This window comes from Eurosta solidaginis, chromosome 1 (genome assembly GCF_040869045.1).
Source record: "Eurosta solidaginis isolate ZX-2024a chromosome 1, ASM4086904v1, whole genome shotgun sequence".
Lineage (NCBI taxonomy): Eukaryota > Metazoa > Arthropoda > Insecta > Diptera > Tephritidae > Eurosta > Eurosta solidaginis.
Genome location: NC_090319.1, coordinates 250686148 through 250701424, shown reverse-complemented (window position 1 = coordinate 250701424; position 15277 = coordinate 250686148).

Genomic DNA, 15277 nt, shown 5'->3' with positions numbered 1-15277 from the left:
AAGCATCCTGGGGCCGTATTAGCCGATCTGGAAAGTTCTTTCCTGAGTCCCCCCTTCAGACACTGTTTCCATGCTACTACAGAAATCTCGCCAGGGGGATCTTTTGACTTTCCTTTTATAAGGTTTTGTTTGTACATTTCCCAATTCTGCTCTTCGCCAGAGGCTATAGCTGCATTGAAAGCTGTACTACTTAACCTGCGAAGGTTTTTGATTTGTGAATTCCACCATGGTGGCTTCTTTTTACCCCTTTGAATTTTCTTTTGGGGCATACTTTATCTAGTGCCTTACGGCATGACTCCGTGAAGTTATTTACCAGTCTTTCCAGTTCTGGTATGCTACCTGGCGTTTCGGATACGCTCTCAAGTGGCAATATCTTAACTTGTTCCCTATTTTATTCTTGCCAATTTGTATTTTTTATATTTCTGGGGGCAGCGCTCTGCTTTTTAACCAAGTCCAAGTCGAATTGGATATAAAAATGGTCAGAGATTGTGTGGTCCTTAAGGACCCTCCAGTTCCTGACCAACTCCTGCGAATCTTCTGAGACTAGGGTGACATCGAAGGTCAGGTTCCCTATTGCCTATGATTAGTCTAGAGTTGAGAATGAAATCAAATAGTGACTCACCCCTTTAATTTTCGTCATTACTTCCTTAGGTGGAGTGCTGCCCGTTTGCATCTCCTCCTGGCGGTCGATGTCGGCACCGTCTTGTCATGAGCTAGATAAATTGATGATAGCCTGATTTCTTCCATACTCAAGCGCAGGCTGGTCATTGTTGTGTCTTCATCTCTAAATTGAGGAAAACAAAAACGTTAAGGTTGGTACTAACAAGTATACACGATCTAGACTTTCCACAGTGCCACAACTTAGCAATGTGTAGCCGGCAGACTTGAGTCCGCAAATGTTTTGTCCTACCACACACGGCTCCTGGATGAGGACAATATCAGCTGCCCCTTTAGATGCCAGTTGGAGCAGCAGTGCAGCGGAGGCTGCTTTACTATGGTGCAGGTTAACTAGAGGACCCGCACCATCATCGCACACTATCGCTCCCTCTTTGAGAGTGGAGTTAGCTGCATCTTACATCATCAGCTCCTCCTCCTCCGTATATTGCGGCTATACCTATGGATTATGTAGATGAAGTGTAGCCGTCCAACGTATCCGGCTCACGCCCATCTGCCTTCATATTGTGACGAATATTAGCATCACTAAGTGATACTAGCATCACTAACCTGTTACTAAGCAGATACTCGTATGTACGTAAACAAATCAATCATCATTTACACACATATGTACATACAAGGCAACGAAGAGATACTCGCAAACGCATGTAATCATCAGTTGAAGTAGTGCTCACACATACACACGTATATTGTGAATTCCACCACACATACACACGTATATGACTATGAGAAACGCCTAAACTACAAATATACATGTATATCGCTGATAACCAAGCAAGAGATTCTAGAAGGCGAAACGTCTAGACTTTTGGAGAAATATGCTGACGAGGCAGCAGAGAGTGTAAAAGCAGCACATCAGTTTTGATTTAAGCACGCTATTGGTTGTGAAGTATAAGCGTTGTTGTGAAGTACTTTCAAAATAGTCTAATAAAGACCATTTTGCATTATTGAATATTGGACAATATTGGATTCAACAGATTAGCGATTCGAACGTTAGCAGAAGGTTTCAAATAAGCGGAATTTCCCTAAATTCGTTACGATTGGTGTCAGAAGAGAAATTGTTGAATAAATTCCGAAGATTTCGAATACGACTTGGACATGGCAAAGTAAAGTGAATTAAGGATTCAGCAACTGAAAAAGGAGTTGGAGAACCGGGGATTGAATACAACCGGTAATAAGATCGAACTTCAAGCACGGCTATGGGAGGTAATGGAGTCGCAAGCAATTAATGTGGACGAGTATGTCTTTCATCCTGATGGAGACGAGACAACAACAAAAATTGAGGAGAAAAAAGAGACATCGCAGACAGTTACGGGCATAGACTTGAGCATGATATTGGCTGCAATATCTGCTCAAACATCGACAGTGGCATCCCAACTGGAATCACAGGAGACACGCATAACATCGAAGATGGTAGCACAGAAGACACGTAAAGCATCTTAACTGGAATCGCAGGAGAACTGTATAACATCGCAGATTGGAGCACAAGAGGTACGAATATCCGAAATGTCGGCACAAATTTCAGCGCAGATCTCTGCACAACTGGAAGAGCAAGAAGGACGTATTTCTTCAAAGATGGAGGCGCAGGATACAAACATTTTGCAACTGGAGAACAAAATCGATGCCGAGATTGAAATATTGCGAGGTCATATACAGGAGTTGCAACTAAATCGGCCAGCAATTTCAGCGACTACTCCGAAGGTAAAAACACCATCCTTTGACGGTTCTGTTCCTTTCCAGGTCTTTCAGCTACAGTTTGAAAAGACTGAAGCAGTGAACAACTGGAATGCTGAAGATAAAGTTGCAGCTCTATTCGAAGCATTCAAGGGGCCAGCAGCTGAAATCCTACAGACGATTCCCGAAGGAAAACGGAACAACTATGAAGCATCGATGGGCGCACTAGAGAGGCGATACGGAACCGAGCATAGGAGACATATATACCAAATGGGGTTACTGAACCGCTTCCAGAGGGCTGGTGAAACATTGAAAGAGTTTGCGTCGGATGTTGAAAGTTTGGCACATTTAGCGAATGCGGACGCACCCGTGGAATACACGGAAAGGGTAAAAATCCAGTGCTTTATTAATGGAATACCGGATATCACATGCTCTGATTCAGGAAACAGCATCGCTTCTGTGTAAGCCAGCGTTCAAAGCACGCCGTGTGGAGGTAGAAAGGCCAGAATGGGTGAACACAATATTGGAGGCACTGGAAGGATCGCAAAAGCGGAGTGAAAGATTTATCAAATGCTTATATGCGGGAAGCCAGGTCACATTGCACGTCATTGCGATCTTGATCCTAGTGGTTTCAACAAAGCTGGAGGAGATGAGCAAGAGCGAGTCAGATGTAAAGATCGAGAGCAAGCTCCAGCTGTGGAATGTCCCGTTATCTCTGTAACACAAATCGGAAGAAAATCGAGCAGAGGAAATGTGGACGGCAAAGAACGTGTACTGAATGTATATACGGGAGCATCTCATTCCTTAATCCGATCTGATTTGTCAACAGGAGAGTAAATCCATTACCTGGAGCAAGAATGCGCCCGGTCACTGGCGAGTATAACCAAGTCCAGGGAGAAGTGATATGTGAAGTCTTAATTTGGAAAGTCACGGTTCTACACAAATTCGTTGTGGCGGAGATTGTCGATGAAGTCATATTGGGAGTGGACTTCTTGGTTGTCCATGGCATCAAGATCGACATGCAAAGAAGGATTATGTAATATAAGAACAAGGATGTACCCCTTAATTACAGTTTTGAGAAAGGGTTCAGCAGTAAGCGAGTGCTGATGGAGGAGACTCGACAAAGACCACGAAAGTCAAAGCCAGAAGGCCATGCAAAGATTAGTGGAACAAATGGAGCACACAAATCAATAGCGAAGGTACTTGCGGGAAGAACACTTGCATTGACAAACCGAAATAGACGAACTAAAATGAAGGAAAAAAATTCGCAGAAAGAATGCAAGGGTGGTTTCAAGCCAGGGCGCACTACTGTTGTGAACCGTCAAGACGATACTGATGATGCAAAGTCAATCCGTCAAGATCAAGCTCTGAGAAGTAGTTCATTGGCCAAACAACAGAGTATGAGGGAACGGTCCAGGACAATGAGTAGTAGGATGACACGGTACAACAAGAACAATAATTCGTAAGGTTTCCTGGAGGGAGATTTGGTACTGCTATATAACCCTCACCGGTGGAGAGGTGTTCCATCCAAATTTTGGTGCAGTTGGGAAGGCCCGAATATTAGCATCACTCAGTGATAATAGCATCACTAACCTGATACTAAGCAGGTACTCGTATGTACGTAAACAAATCAATCATCATTTACACACATATGTACATAAAAGGCAACGAAGTGATACCCGCAAACACATATAATCATGAAAAAAAAATTTTTTCTCAGAAATTTTACGCTAACTCTTTTTTTTTGTTACCCATACTTAGTAAACTTTGAATTTCAAATTGAAGGAAAATTGGTTGAAAGGAACAGGGTGCCCATCGATGTTATATTTTTAAAAATTCTAGAAAACTGCTATATTGTAAATAAAAAGGTTTTATTTTAACAACATATTTTTTTATAATTTTATTTTAAGATCGCGGGTTCGAATCGAGCTCAAGGCCTAACAATAATTTTTTATCATTATTATTGTTATGATAAATTTTTTCTTAATTGAAAAAATTTTTAAATTAGAATAGAAGAAAGAAAAAATTTAGACAACTGCCAAAGCTCGTTGTATAGATCCATTTCGGGAACTGCTAAATTCCTTCATCGGCAACGTTTAGGCGCCGCTGCTATAACCATTTAGCCATCACAGCGGTTTTTTGTTTGTCTTCATTAATCCTACTTCTATTCTGGTTCGTGCCAATTGATATTCACAACACTGCGACATCTGTTGCAGAATGGATGTGAAAATTGGACTTGTTTGATGGCAATGCCGCCATAGTGTCATATTTTATTGACACTTTTTCCCCGTGCTCTGGGATGTATTAACAATTTTTGTTGTTATATCGGCCTACTGATTTTAAGATCGCGGGTTCGAATCGAGCTCAAGGCCTAACAATAATTTTTTATCATTATTATTGTTATGATAAATTTTTTCTTAATTGAAACAATTTTTAAATTAGAATAGAAGAAAAAAAAAAATTTAGACAACTGCCAAAGCTCGTTGTATAGATCCATTTCGGGAACTGCTAAATTCCTTCATCGGCAACGTTTAGGCGCCGCTGCTATAACCATTCAGCCATCACAGCGGTTTTTTGTTTGTCTTCATTAATCCTACTTCTATTCTGGTTCGTGCCAATTGATATTCACAACACTGCGACATCTGTTGCAGAATGGATGTGAAAATTGGACTTGTTTGATGGCAATGCCGCCATAGTGTCATATTTTATTGACACTTTTTCCCCGTGCTCTGGGATGTATTAACAATTTTTGTTGTTATATCGGCCTACTGATTTTAAGATCGCGGGTTCGAATCGAGCTCAAGGCCTAACAATAATTTTTTATCATTATTATTGTTATGATAAATTTTTTCTTAATTGAAACAATTTTTAAATTAGAATAGAAGAAAAAAAAAAATTTAGACAACTGCCAAAGCTCGTTGTATAGATCCATTTCGGGAACTGCTAAATTCCTTCATCGGCAACGTTTAGGCGCCGCTGCTATAACCATTCAGCCATCACAGCGGTTTTTTGTTTGTCTTCATTAATCCTACTTCTATTCTGGTTCGTGCCAATTGATATTCACCGATGAAGGAATTTAGCAGTTCCCGAAATGGATCTATACAACGAGCTTTGGCAGTTGTCTAAATTTTTTCTTTCTTCTATTCTAATTTAAAAATTTTTTCAATTAAGAAAAAATTTATCATAACAATAATAATGATAAAAAATTATTGTTAGGCCTTGAGCTCGATTCGAACCCGCGATCTTAAAATCAGTAGGCCGATATAACAACAAAAATTGATAATTTTATTTTGTAAAGAAAATATGTAAATATAATTCATATAGTATTATGCAAAACATATTTGTAAAATATAATTCATGTAATAAATATTAAAATTTGCGTCGTGCTCCTCTTGATTTTCCCTACAAATTGGCCGGACGGGACCTACATGTTTTATGCCGACTCCGAACGGCATCTGCAACGCAGATGACTTTTTACTGAGAGCTTTTCATGGCAGAAATACACCCGGAGCGTTTGCTAAACACTGCCGAGGGGCGACCCCGCTTACAAAAATTTTCTTCTAATTGAAAAAACTTATTTCTAAAATTTTGATGTTGCTTTGCCCGGGGTGCGAACCCAGGGCATACGGTGTGGCAGGCGGAGCACGTAATAAATATTATTCAAAACATATTGAAATATTAGTGGGTTTTGTTTGAAACTATTTCTATAAGGGATTTTTTAGTTATATCAGCTGATATGAGTTTACGATTTAATTCAACAACTTGCATCAGAAATTGCTTCTCATCTTCGTCTTTCGTTAGAGACTTGCTAAATTCTTCGAACAGTTTTACACCTCTTTCTGCAGTGTCATTGACCACGCGTAAGTGTTTGATTCGTGTTTTTCCCTCAAGGTAATCCAAATTTGGAAAGTGTTTCTGCCGTCCTTTTTGTGGCGAAATCACCCAAAGTAGATTGAGGAGTTAACATTTGGGGACTATCTCTTAATTTCGTGGCCCTGGTTCAACATTCATTCCTCGAATGATTTCTGATTTTTGTAAACAAGTCAGATTGTCGGAAAATAGAGCGAGCCCGATAAGCTCATCAGATAAATACCACAAGTGACGTTCCAAAACACTTCTTGCTGCATTTCCAATTTCAGAGTTCATTTCTTCATATGCCTTGAGGTTTTTCCATAACTGCAAGTCACAATAGGGTGCTTCTGCTGCCAATGGGGCTTGTACCCACGCTTGGGTGTAAATCATTGCACCAAATTTCACAAATCGGGAAATTTGCTTTTCTTCTTCGTTGGTCAGGTTGAACTTGTTCTTTTGATTTTTAAACAAAAATATTTTAAAGGCATAAAGTAACTTGGCCATCCATCGTGCATAATGTATGGGCCCAGGGGCTCGCCAATGAATTTTGGTCGGAGGTTTATTTAAAACGACCAACGTAAGTTAGACGATCTCGTGGTAGTCATCTCGAGTGTTTTGTAACGTATCAGTTCTTTCAATCACTGCTAAAGTTTTTTGAACCAGTAAGTTAGAAGCTGTACTTAAATTAAGGGTTGTGTAACTATCTCGCGAAATATTTTCCCAGACCTCCTTAAATCTTTTAAATAATTGGATTTCTGGGGATACAGACGGACCAAAGCACAAATTAAACACTTTGGAAAGAATTATTTCGAGCACATGATGGCGACATGCTAGCCATAATAAGTGGCGATCAAGCTTTATTTCGAGTAGAGCACATGCTCCACTTTTATAACCTGTATTTGAAGGTGTAGTGTCGAAACTCATAGAACTAACTTGACCTTTTAATTCCCACTCCTTCAAAAGTTTACACACGGCATTTGTAATTTGTTCCCCCGTTACAGCCTTCAATTTGGGAACACCCAGCAGTTTTTCACCTCCATCTCCAGACACGAGTATATGTAGCCGCTCCACTTTTTTGTTATTTATATGATCAGGCAAACGCTTTCCGTCCCAATGAACAACTAGCGGATATTCTGTCGTAAATGAAGCTTTAATTTCAGCATGGAACTCGATTCTTGCTTTCTTTCTTTCTCGTCGAATCGAGCTTCTGGAAACTGGAAATGCTGACGGGCTATAACCAAGTGAAGCAGCAATTGGAATGAACAGTTTGACTGCCTTACTGACTGTCTGATATATTGTTGCGATCCATAGCACTTAATACATGCGGTGTGAGCATTTTATTTGTGGATGGCAAATCGTCTGAAGTCAAAGCTGAGGCTTCTTTTGGTTTTTTTGCATTATTGGTATGTAATCGTCATTTTCAAATTGTTCACTAGAAGAACTACTTAAGCTTAATTCAAGTTGGTTTGATGTTACCGAGGTAGAAACTGCATTTTGTTTTGCCTTCTCACGCAGCTCTTCCGCCCTTAACTTACGTTTTTGCGAGCGCTTATTTACTTTCTCAGCCTTCTTATCAAAAGAAGTCGTCACCATTTTTCGGTCCTGCCTTTGATCGATTAAAAATGTTCGATCTTCGTCAATTTTTATCATATCGAGAGCATCCGCTCGTGCGATATCAAATAGTTGGTCTAGTTCCTCAACAAATGATTTTTCCCGGCCTTTCTGGCTTTTAGAAGCTCTGGATATGTTCTTTTTCAAAAGCAACCATTTATTGTGTATTCTTTCAAGCTTATCGATACAGTTTATCGCCTCATTCGTTGGTATAAATGCCTTGTCCCAAACTTCTATTAGTTCCTCAATCACATAATGTGCCGCATTTCGAACACTTTTTTTTTTCTCAAGAGCTCGTGAAAAAACAAAAGTGTTTGTCTGAGAGTTGGAAGTTGATTAAAGCGAGTTAACGGTTGCAAATCTCGTACACCGAGAATGAAAATTCCATCTTTTTGACGTGTTGAGCAGGCCATTATTTTCACTAATATTTTTAGAAATATTTAATAAATGCTTGCATACTTAATTATTATTATTTAAATAATTTCAAACACTTACCGATAAAAATAGTTATTTAGGTATTGTTTTATATTATGTAATCTCCCACTTTATTTGTATTAAAAAGCGGATTTACATGTGCATATTGTGCATAGGCACTCTGCGATCAAGTATTTTCAAATTGAAATTTGAAATGGCAAACGTAATCACGCGCGACGCTAATATATTTGTGTGTGTGACAAATGCATTGCAATAAACTGAAAAATAAATATAAACGGAGTTCGTTTAAAGAACAGTAATATTATTCAACTTACTCATGAATACAGTACTTTAGTTTTCGGTGGAGCACTTAGTTTGAGACGATGTAAAATTTATAAAATCATGGAATGTGGTACTTTTTGGCGAAATACTTTATTTCATTTGCGTTGAGCACCTTCTTTCACAAGTCGCAAAACTTTGAAATTTCGCATAGATAATGTGATTGATTGGGGTAACAAAATTACGGGTTACCCTGGGTCAAAATCACAAAAAAAAAAAAAAAAAAAATTTGGACCACCCTAATAATCATCAGTCGAAGTAGTGCTCACACATACTCACGCATAGAGAAACGCCTAAACTACAAATATACATGTATGTCGCTGGTAACCAAGCAAGAGATTCTAGAAGGCGAAACGTCTAGACTTTTGGAGAAATATGCAGCAGAGAGTAAAGCATAAAGTAAAAGCAGCGCAAACTGAGGATTGATGAATCAGTTTTGATTTAAGCACGCTATTGGTTGTTAAGTATAAGTGTTATTGTGAAGCACTTTCAAAGTAGTCTAATAAAGACCATTTTGTATTATTGAATATCGGAGTTATTTATTCAACAGTTTAGCGATTCGAACGTTAGCAGAAGGTTTGGAATAAGCGGAATTTCTCTAAATTCGCTACAATATCTGCCTCTTCGTCGCCCTCTGTTCTTCTGGCTCCACCTCTGCTGCCAAATTTCTAGCGGCGATGACGTCTTTACTGTGGACCTTTATGGTGACGTTGTCTAAGCCAACGTAGTGTATTAGCTATGGTGCTGTTGCGGCTAGCGTTGTATGTTTGCGTAGTGTTGCTGCGGCCAACGTATATGCTTGCGTAGCGCTGTTACTGTCGGCGCAGGCGGGCGGACGCTGCCTGTTCGCGGGTGCGCGTTACTGTGGTAGTGCCGTTGCTGGCGAAGTATCAAGCGGTGTTTGGTGGTATAATCGACACATTCACCACTTGAGGCCACGACTTACTCCTGTGAAACGACCTGTCCGCATGGTAGAACCGACAACTTCAAGGGACGCTCCACAAGTACCTCTGGTCACGGCCACAGCTCCGTGCTAACTAACTTCTGTTCTGCCATGTTGCTTCTTTTATTGCTTTGTTTGGTATTGCTGGCTCAAATGGTAGCGTTGCCATGGTTGCTGTTCGATGTTGCGAACGCTCGTTGCGTTGCTGAGATTTGTTAGTTTGTTGTGTTGGCATTAAAGTGTTGTGCTTGCCCGTTGTGTTGCTGAGACTTGTTGGTTGGTCTGCTGCTATAGCCTTTTGTGACTGGCTGTTGTGTCAATGCTGTATTGAACTTGTTGGTTGGTCTGTGGCTATAGCCTTTTGTGACTGGCTGTTGTGTTAGTGTTGTATCGAGTATGATGTATGCTGTATTGAACTTGTTGGTTGGTCTGTTGCTATAGCCTTTTGTGACTGGCTGTTGTGTTAGTGCTGTATCATCAAATATGATGTATGCTGTATTGAACTTGTTGGTTGGTCTGTTGCTATAGCCTTTTGTGACTGGCTGCTGTGTTAGTGCTGTATCGAATATGATGTGGGGTCGCTTTGTGTGGGCCAAATTAATGGTGTTATATTTGGTCCTCACGGCTGTTTACACAGTCCGGGCATTCCTTCTCCCCTCCCTGTGTATCGTAAAACCCTCTCCATATTCTCGGCTACGTAGACGCCACAGTCGTTGTTGTTGAGTTGTTGGAGCACCTCGAGTATTAGTTCCTGCGCTTTAAAACCGTCGTGTCCGTACCGCTGTATGTATTCCCACCGGAGGAAATCTGCCAAACCTGGGTTGCGTGGGGGACTCTGGCCCTGTGCATTGAGTCTGCTACCCATATATATCGTTCCTGCCAGCATTCCGTGTCGGTGACGTGGTGGGTGACTGCTGCGTTTGCCAGACCGAGCAGGTACCAGTGGTTAGCTGTGTTGTGGGGTGCTAGGACCGCACTATTGCCAAACAGGTCGACGTTCCGGACCCATAGGCGTATGCGTTGGTAGTCTTCCTCCGTGTTACCCTTCTGGGTCAGCTGCCAGATCACGAACGGGCTGAGAGTCGTATTTTGTTGCTTATGTTGCTCCTCCAGTCCCTTTGCCCAAGCGTCAATGACGGTGTCGGTCAACCATTTCGATTCTCTGGGAGTGTCGAGGTCAGTCGTATAGAGGGGTATGCCGCCTGGTCCTGCCGGGAATATTATTTTAGGCGTGTCTCTCGGCGGTGGGGCTGTGTCCTCATCCGAGGAGAGCTCGATAATTTTCGGCGACTGTGGCTTTTCCGGTGGAGCTGTGTCCTCATTGGAGGGGAACTCGACGGCTGCCGGCAACTGCCCTGCCTTCACTTCTATCCTACCGAGTGTGAATGTTATCGGCGATGCTCCGGTCTTATTGTGGGCCTTGCCCGTGACTGGTTCGGTGTTCGTGGTGTTGTCATTGGTGCCCGTGATGTGTGGTAGTTTAATGATGCGTGCGACGTCAGCGTACCTGTTTGCGCGTGTTGTTGACGTCGCCGCCTGTAGTAATTAATGGTGTAATGCCGTGTACGACGCCAGCGTACCTGTTTGCGCGTATAGTTGCACGCGTGTGGCTGACGTCGGCCCCCGTAGTGTTTAATGGTGTAATGATGTTTTCGACGTCAGCGTACCTGTTTGCGCGTATAGTTGCACGCGTGTGGCTGACGTCGGCGCCTGTAACTCCTTCCAGCAATACGGCCCTCGGGCGTTTTGCTTCCTCCTCCTCGTAGCGCTGGCGCATACGCTTGACGCTGTTGGTTAGTCTAGCGTTATAGCTCTGCATTGTAGATTATTGGTTTGTAAAAAAAAAAATTCGTAGCAAAAGCAAACGATGTTGTCACCTCGGTGGTTTGCGTTGGAATGACCGGCGCTTGATTGTCCTTGATATTAATTAATAATATAAAAAAAATTGTTCTCCCTGAATTTGTTTGGTTTCACGCGATGATCTCTGCTGTATGATATGCTTTTAGTTCCGCGATGTTGACAGTTTTTTCCTTTCCTCCGTTGGGTTTTCGTATTTTGAGTATCACTGGGGATACATATCATAGGATTTGGTAGGGCCCGTCATATTTGTGGGCCAACTTTGCCGCGAAATTTTCCCCGACCTTGGAGAGATGGTGTTCCTTTGCGAGCACTAGTTCGCCGACTACGGGGGTCCATTTTCTCCGCCGTAGATTGTAATGCCGTGCTTGGTCTGCCGTTGCTCGTTCCATGTTCTGGCTCACTATTCTGAATGCCTCTTGCATTCTGTCGGATTTTTCTTCTGCCGTGGTGGTGGCTGTGCCCGTCCCCAGGTTGACCTCGTCAAACAATGCCCCTGCTAATCGCGGTTCCCGTCCTTGTACGAGGAAGGCTGGACTGTACCCTGTGGACGCGGTTACACTGGTGTTGATGGCCAGCTCGATCTCTGGGAGAAAGTCGTCCCATTTGTTGTGTCGTGATTTGGTGAGTTGCGCTATGATCCTCTTTACCGTTCTGTTCGCCCGTTCCGTCGGGTTTTCTTGCGGTGTGTAGGGCGCCGTGAATTGTTGTCGTATCCCCATTTCCTTGAGGTAACGCTGCCACATTGTGCTGGTGAACTGAACGCCGTTGTCCGATATCAGTATCTTGGGAGCACCAAATCTTGCTAAGATGCGTTCTCTGAACGCGCGGCGAAGGCCCTCTGCTGTCGCACGCCTCATGGGGGCCAATTCCACCCATTTGCTGAAGCGGTCGAAAAATACTAATAACATCGTGTTCCCGTGTGTGGATCGTGGGAGTGGTCCGGCGAAATCGACGCATACCGTGGCGAATGGTTCTTGAGCCACCTGTGTGAGCATCTTTCCTGCTGATTTTTGCTGTGCCTCCTTGTATTTCTGGCAAGACTCGCACTGCCGTACATATCGACTGATGTCACGAAACATGCCGGGTCAGTAATACCGGTTGGCAATCCGTGCTACTGTCCGGCGGATGCCCATGTGTCCAGCGCTTGGGATGTTGTGGTTTTCTTCTAACACTCGTTGTCGCAGTGGTGTTGGTACACAAAATTTCCAAGGGACCGTTTCCTCATCGTGTGACCGGCAGGGAATATGGCGGTACAGCTGTCCATCTTGTATCATGTAGTCAGAAAATTTCTCGGGGTTAGTGCGTACTTCGCCGACGCGCTTGTGCCACCACTTGCATTGTGGCTCTGCTGTCGTTGCTAGGCGTAGGGTCTCCAGTGGCTGCCGTGATAGTGCGTCCGCTACCAGGTTCAGCTTCCATTTCCTGTACTCGATGTCGAAAGTGTGTTGTTGAAGCTCCAAGGCCCATCGTGCTATACGGCCTGAAGGGCTTTCGATGGAGTTTAACCACTTTAGAGACATATGGTCCGTGATTACCTTGAATCGGTATCCTTCCAAGTATGACCTCATCTTGCGTATTCCTCAGACTATCGCGAGGCACTCCTTCTCGGTGGGCGAGTAGTTGGTTTCCGCCTTGTTGAGTTTCCTGCTCGCGTAGGCGATCACGCGTTCTCCGCCTTCCAGGTCCTGTGTCAATACGGCACCCAGCCCGAGATTGCTGGCGTCCGTTTGTACGGTGAAGGTCTTGGTGAAGTCCGGGCAGGCAAGTATCGGTGCTTCCGTGAGCTTTTGCTTTAAGACCTCGAAGGCCTCCTGTTGTTCGGCCCCCACTTCCAGTGTTTGCCCTTTTTCAGCAGGGTTGTGAGTGGTTGGCTGATCGTGGCGAAGTCGGGTACGAAACGTCGGTACCAGGATGTTATACCGATATATTGGCGTACCTCTTTCACGTTCGTTGGTGGCTTCAAGTCTTTGATGGCTGTGACTTTCTCGGGGTCGGTGTGAATTCCCTTGTCACTTACTAGGTGTCCTAGGTATCGGATTTCCTTCTTGAAGAATTCGCATTTCTCCGGATTTATTCTGAGGTTGGCGCGCTGTAGTCGTAGCATTACTTCTCTCAGATTGCGATTGTGCTCCTCCACAGTGGATACTATGGCGATTATGTCATCGAGGTATGCGAAGGCGTGGGGTTCCATTTCAGGCCCAATAACCTGATCTAGTGCTCTTTGAAACGTTGCGGTTGCAGAGTGTAGGCCGAAAGGCATAACGCGCCACTGGAATAATCCGCGTCCCGGTACTGTGAAAGCTGTGTAGGGCCGGCTCTTGGGCTCCAGTGGTATTTGCCTGTAGCCGTTCTTCAAGTCCAAGCTGCTGATGTACTTCGCTCGTCGTAGTTTGTCCAGGATGTGTTGTATTCTGGGTAAGGGGTATGCGTCGGGTACGGATCGGGCGTTGAGCTGCCGATAGTCCACGCATAACCTCCACTTCCCGTTTTTCTTCTTGGCCAGTACGATCGGTGCGCTGTGTGGGCTACAGGATGGCTCGATGCATCCTTTCTGGAGCAATTCGTCAACTTCGCTGTTGATGATTGTCTGCATGGCTGGGTTGCGTGGGAAGTAACGTTGCTTGATGGGGCGTTCGTCCGTCAGGACAATCTTGTGCTCGGCTATTGTCGTCACTCCACTCATGCTCTCGAATTTTCGGAGTTCCTTTGCCAGAAAACCGCGCACTCGTTCCGCTTCTTCTTGTATGTCGTCGTCGTTGTTTTGCATAATGCCGTCGTGCTTGAAGTTACTACTGCTCGGTGCTGTTACACTCTGAATGGTTCCAGATGGGGCTCCAGGGGTGTCGTACCCGGCGTTACCCTTTCTCACTCGTGTTATACTCTGATTAGTCCCCGGGGTGTCGTACCTGGCGATATCCGTTCTTGAGGATGTTGAATTTTGAATAGTCCCAGGGCTGTCGTACCTGGCGATATCCGTTCTGGCTGATGGTGTACTTTGAATAGTCCCAGGGCTGTCGTACCTGGCGATATCCTTTCTTGATGATATTGAACTTGGAATAGTCCCAGGGCTGTCGTACCTGGCGATATTCGTTATTGCTGGTGTTGTTCTCTGAATAGTTTCTGGCGCGGCTCCAGGATTCGGTGTGTGCTGGGCAAGGGGTCTGGTTAGCACGAGGTGGCCTTCTCCACATGATATGGTGGCTCCCATGCTTCCTAGCGTATCTAGGCCCAGTATGATGTCGTCGATCGCTCCGGGCATGACGTGTAAAACTGTGTGGAGTGACGCTTCTCCGAGGCGTACCTCAGTCCTTATGGCGTCGAAGATGGTAGTGCTAGTCCCGTTTGCCATCGTTATTTTGATGGCCACTCTCACCATTTCTCCGCTTCCCGAGTTCACCACACGTTCTGCTAAGCTGCTCGGGACGAAACTTCTTGATGCCCCCGTGTCGATGACCGCCTCGGCTGATTCCGCGCCGAGCTTGGCTACGGCGTAGAGGCGACCATGCTCTTGGTACATTGTTACTGCCGTTTCAGCGCTGGGTTCCATGGGTATCGTTACTGCCGTTTCGGCGCTATGTCCCTTGGGCTCACGGCGCCTTCTTCTTCGTGGAGCCCTCTGTCGTTTCCCTGACGTCGGCGGCAGCATTCGATGGTTCGTATATCGTTGCGGCCACATTCCCAGCAAAAAATTTTCTGTGGGTTTCGGCACCTATTGGTGTCATGTTCTCTTTAGCCGCATCTCCTGCATACGCCGTTGAGGTCGTATCTCTGATTGCCTGTAGGCGTGCGGTTCGTTAGGTTCGGTGGTGGTGGTGGTTGTGTTGCAGGTTTTGATGGTGACACCCGGGTTGTGTCACTGGCGATGTGTCGCGTAACTTCGCGGTGATGTCCGCCTGATGATCTTCGATA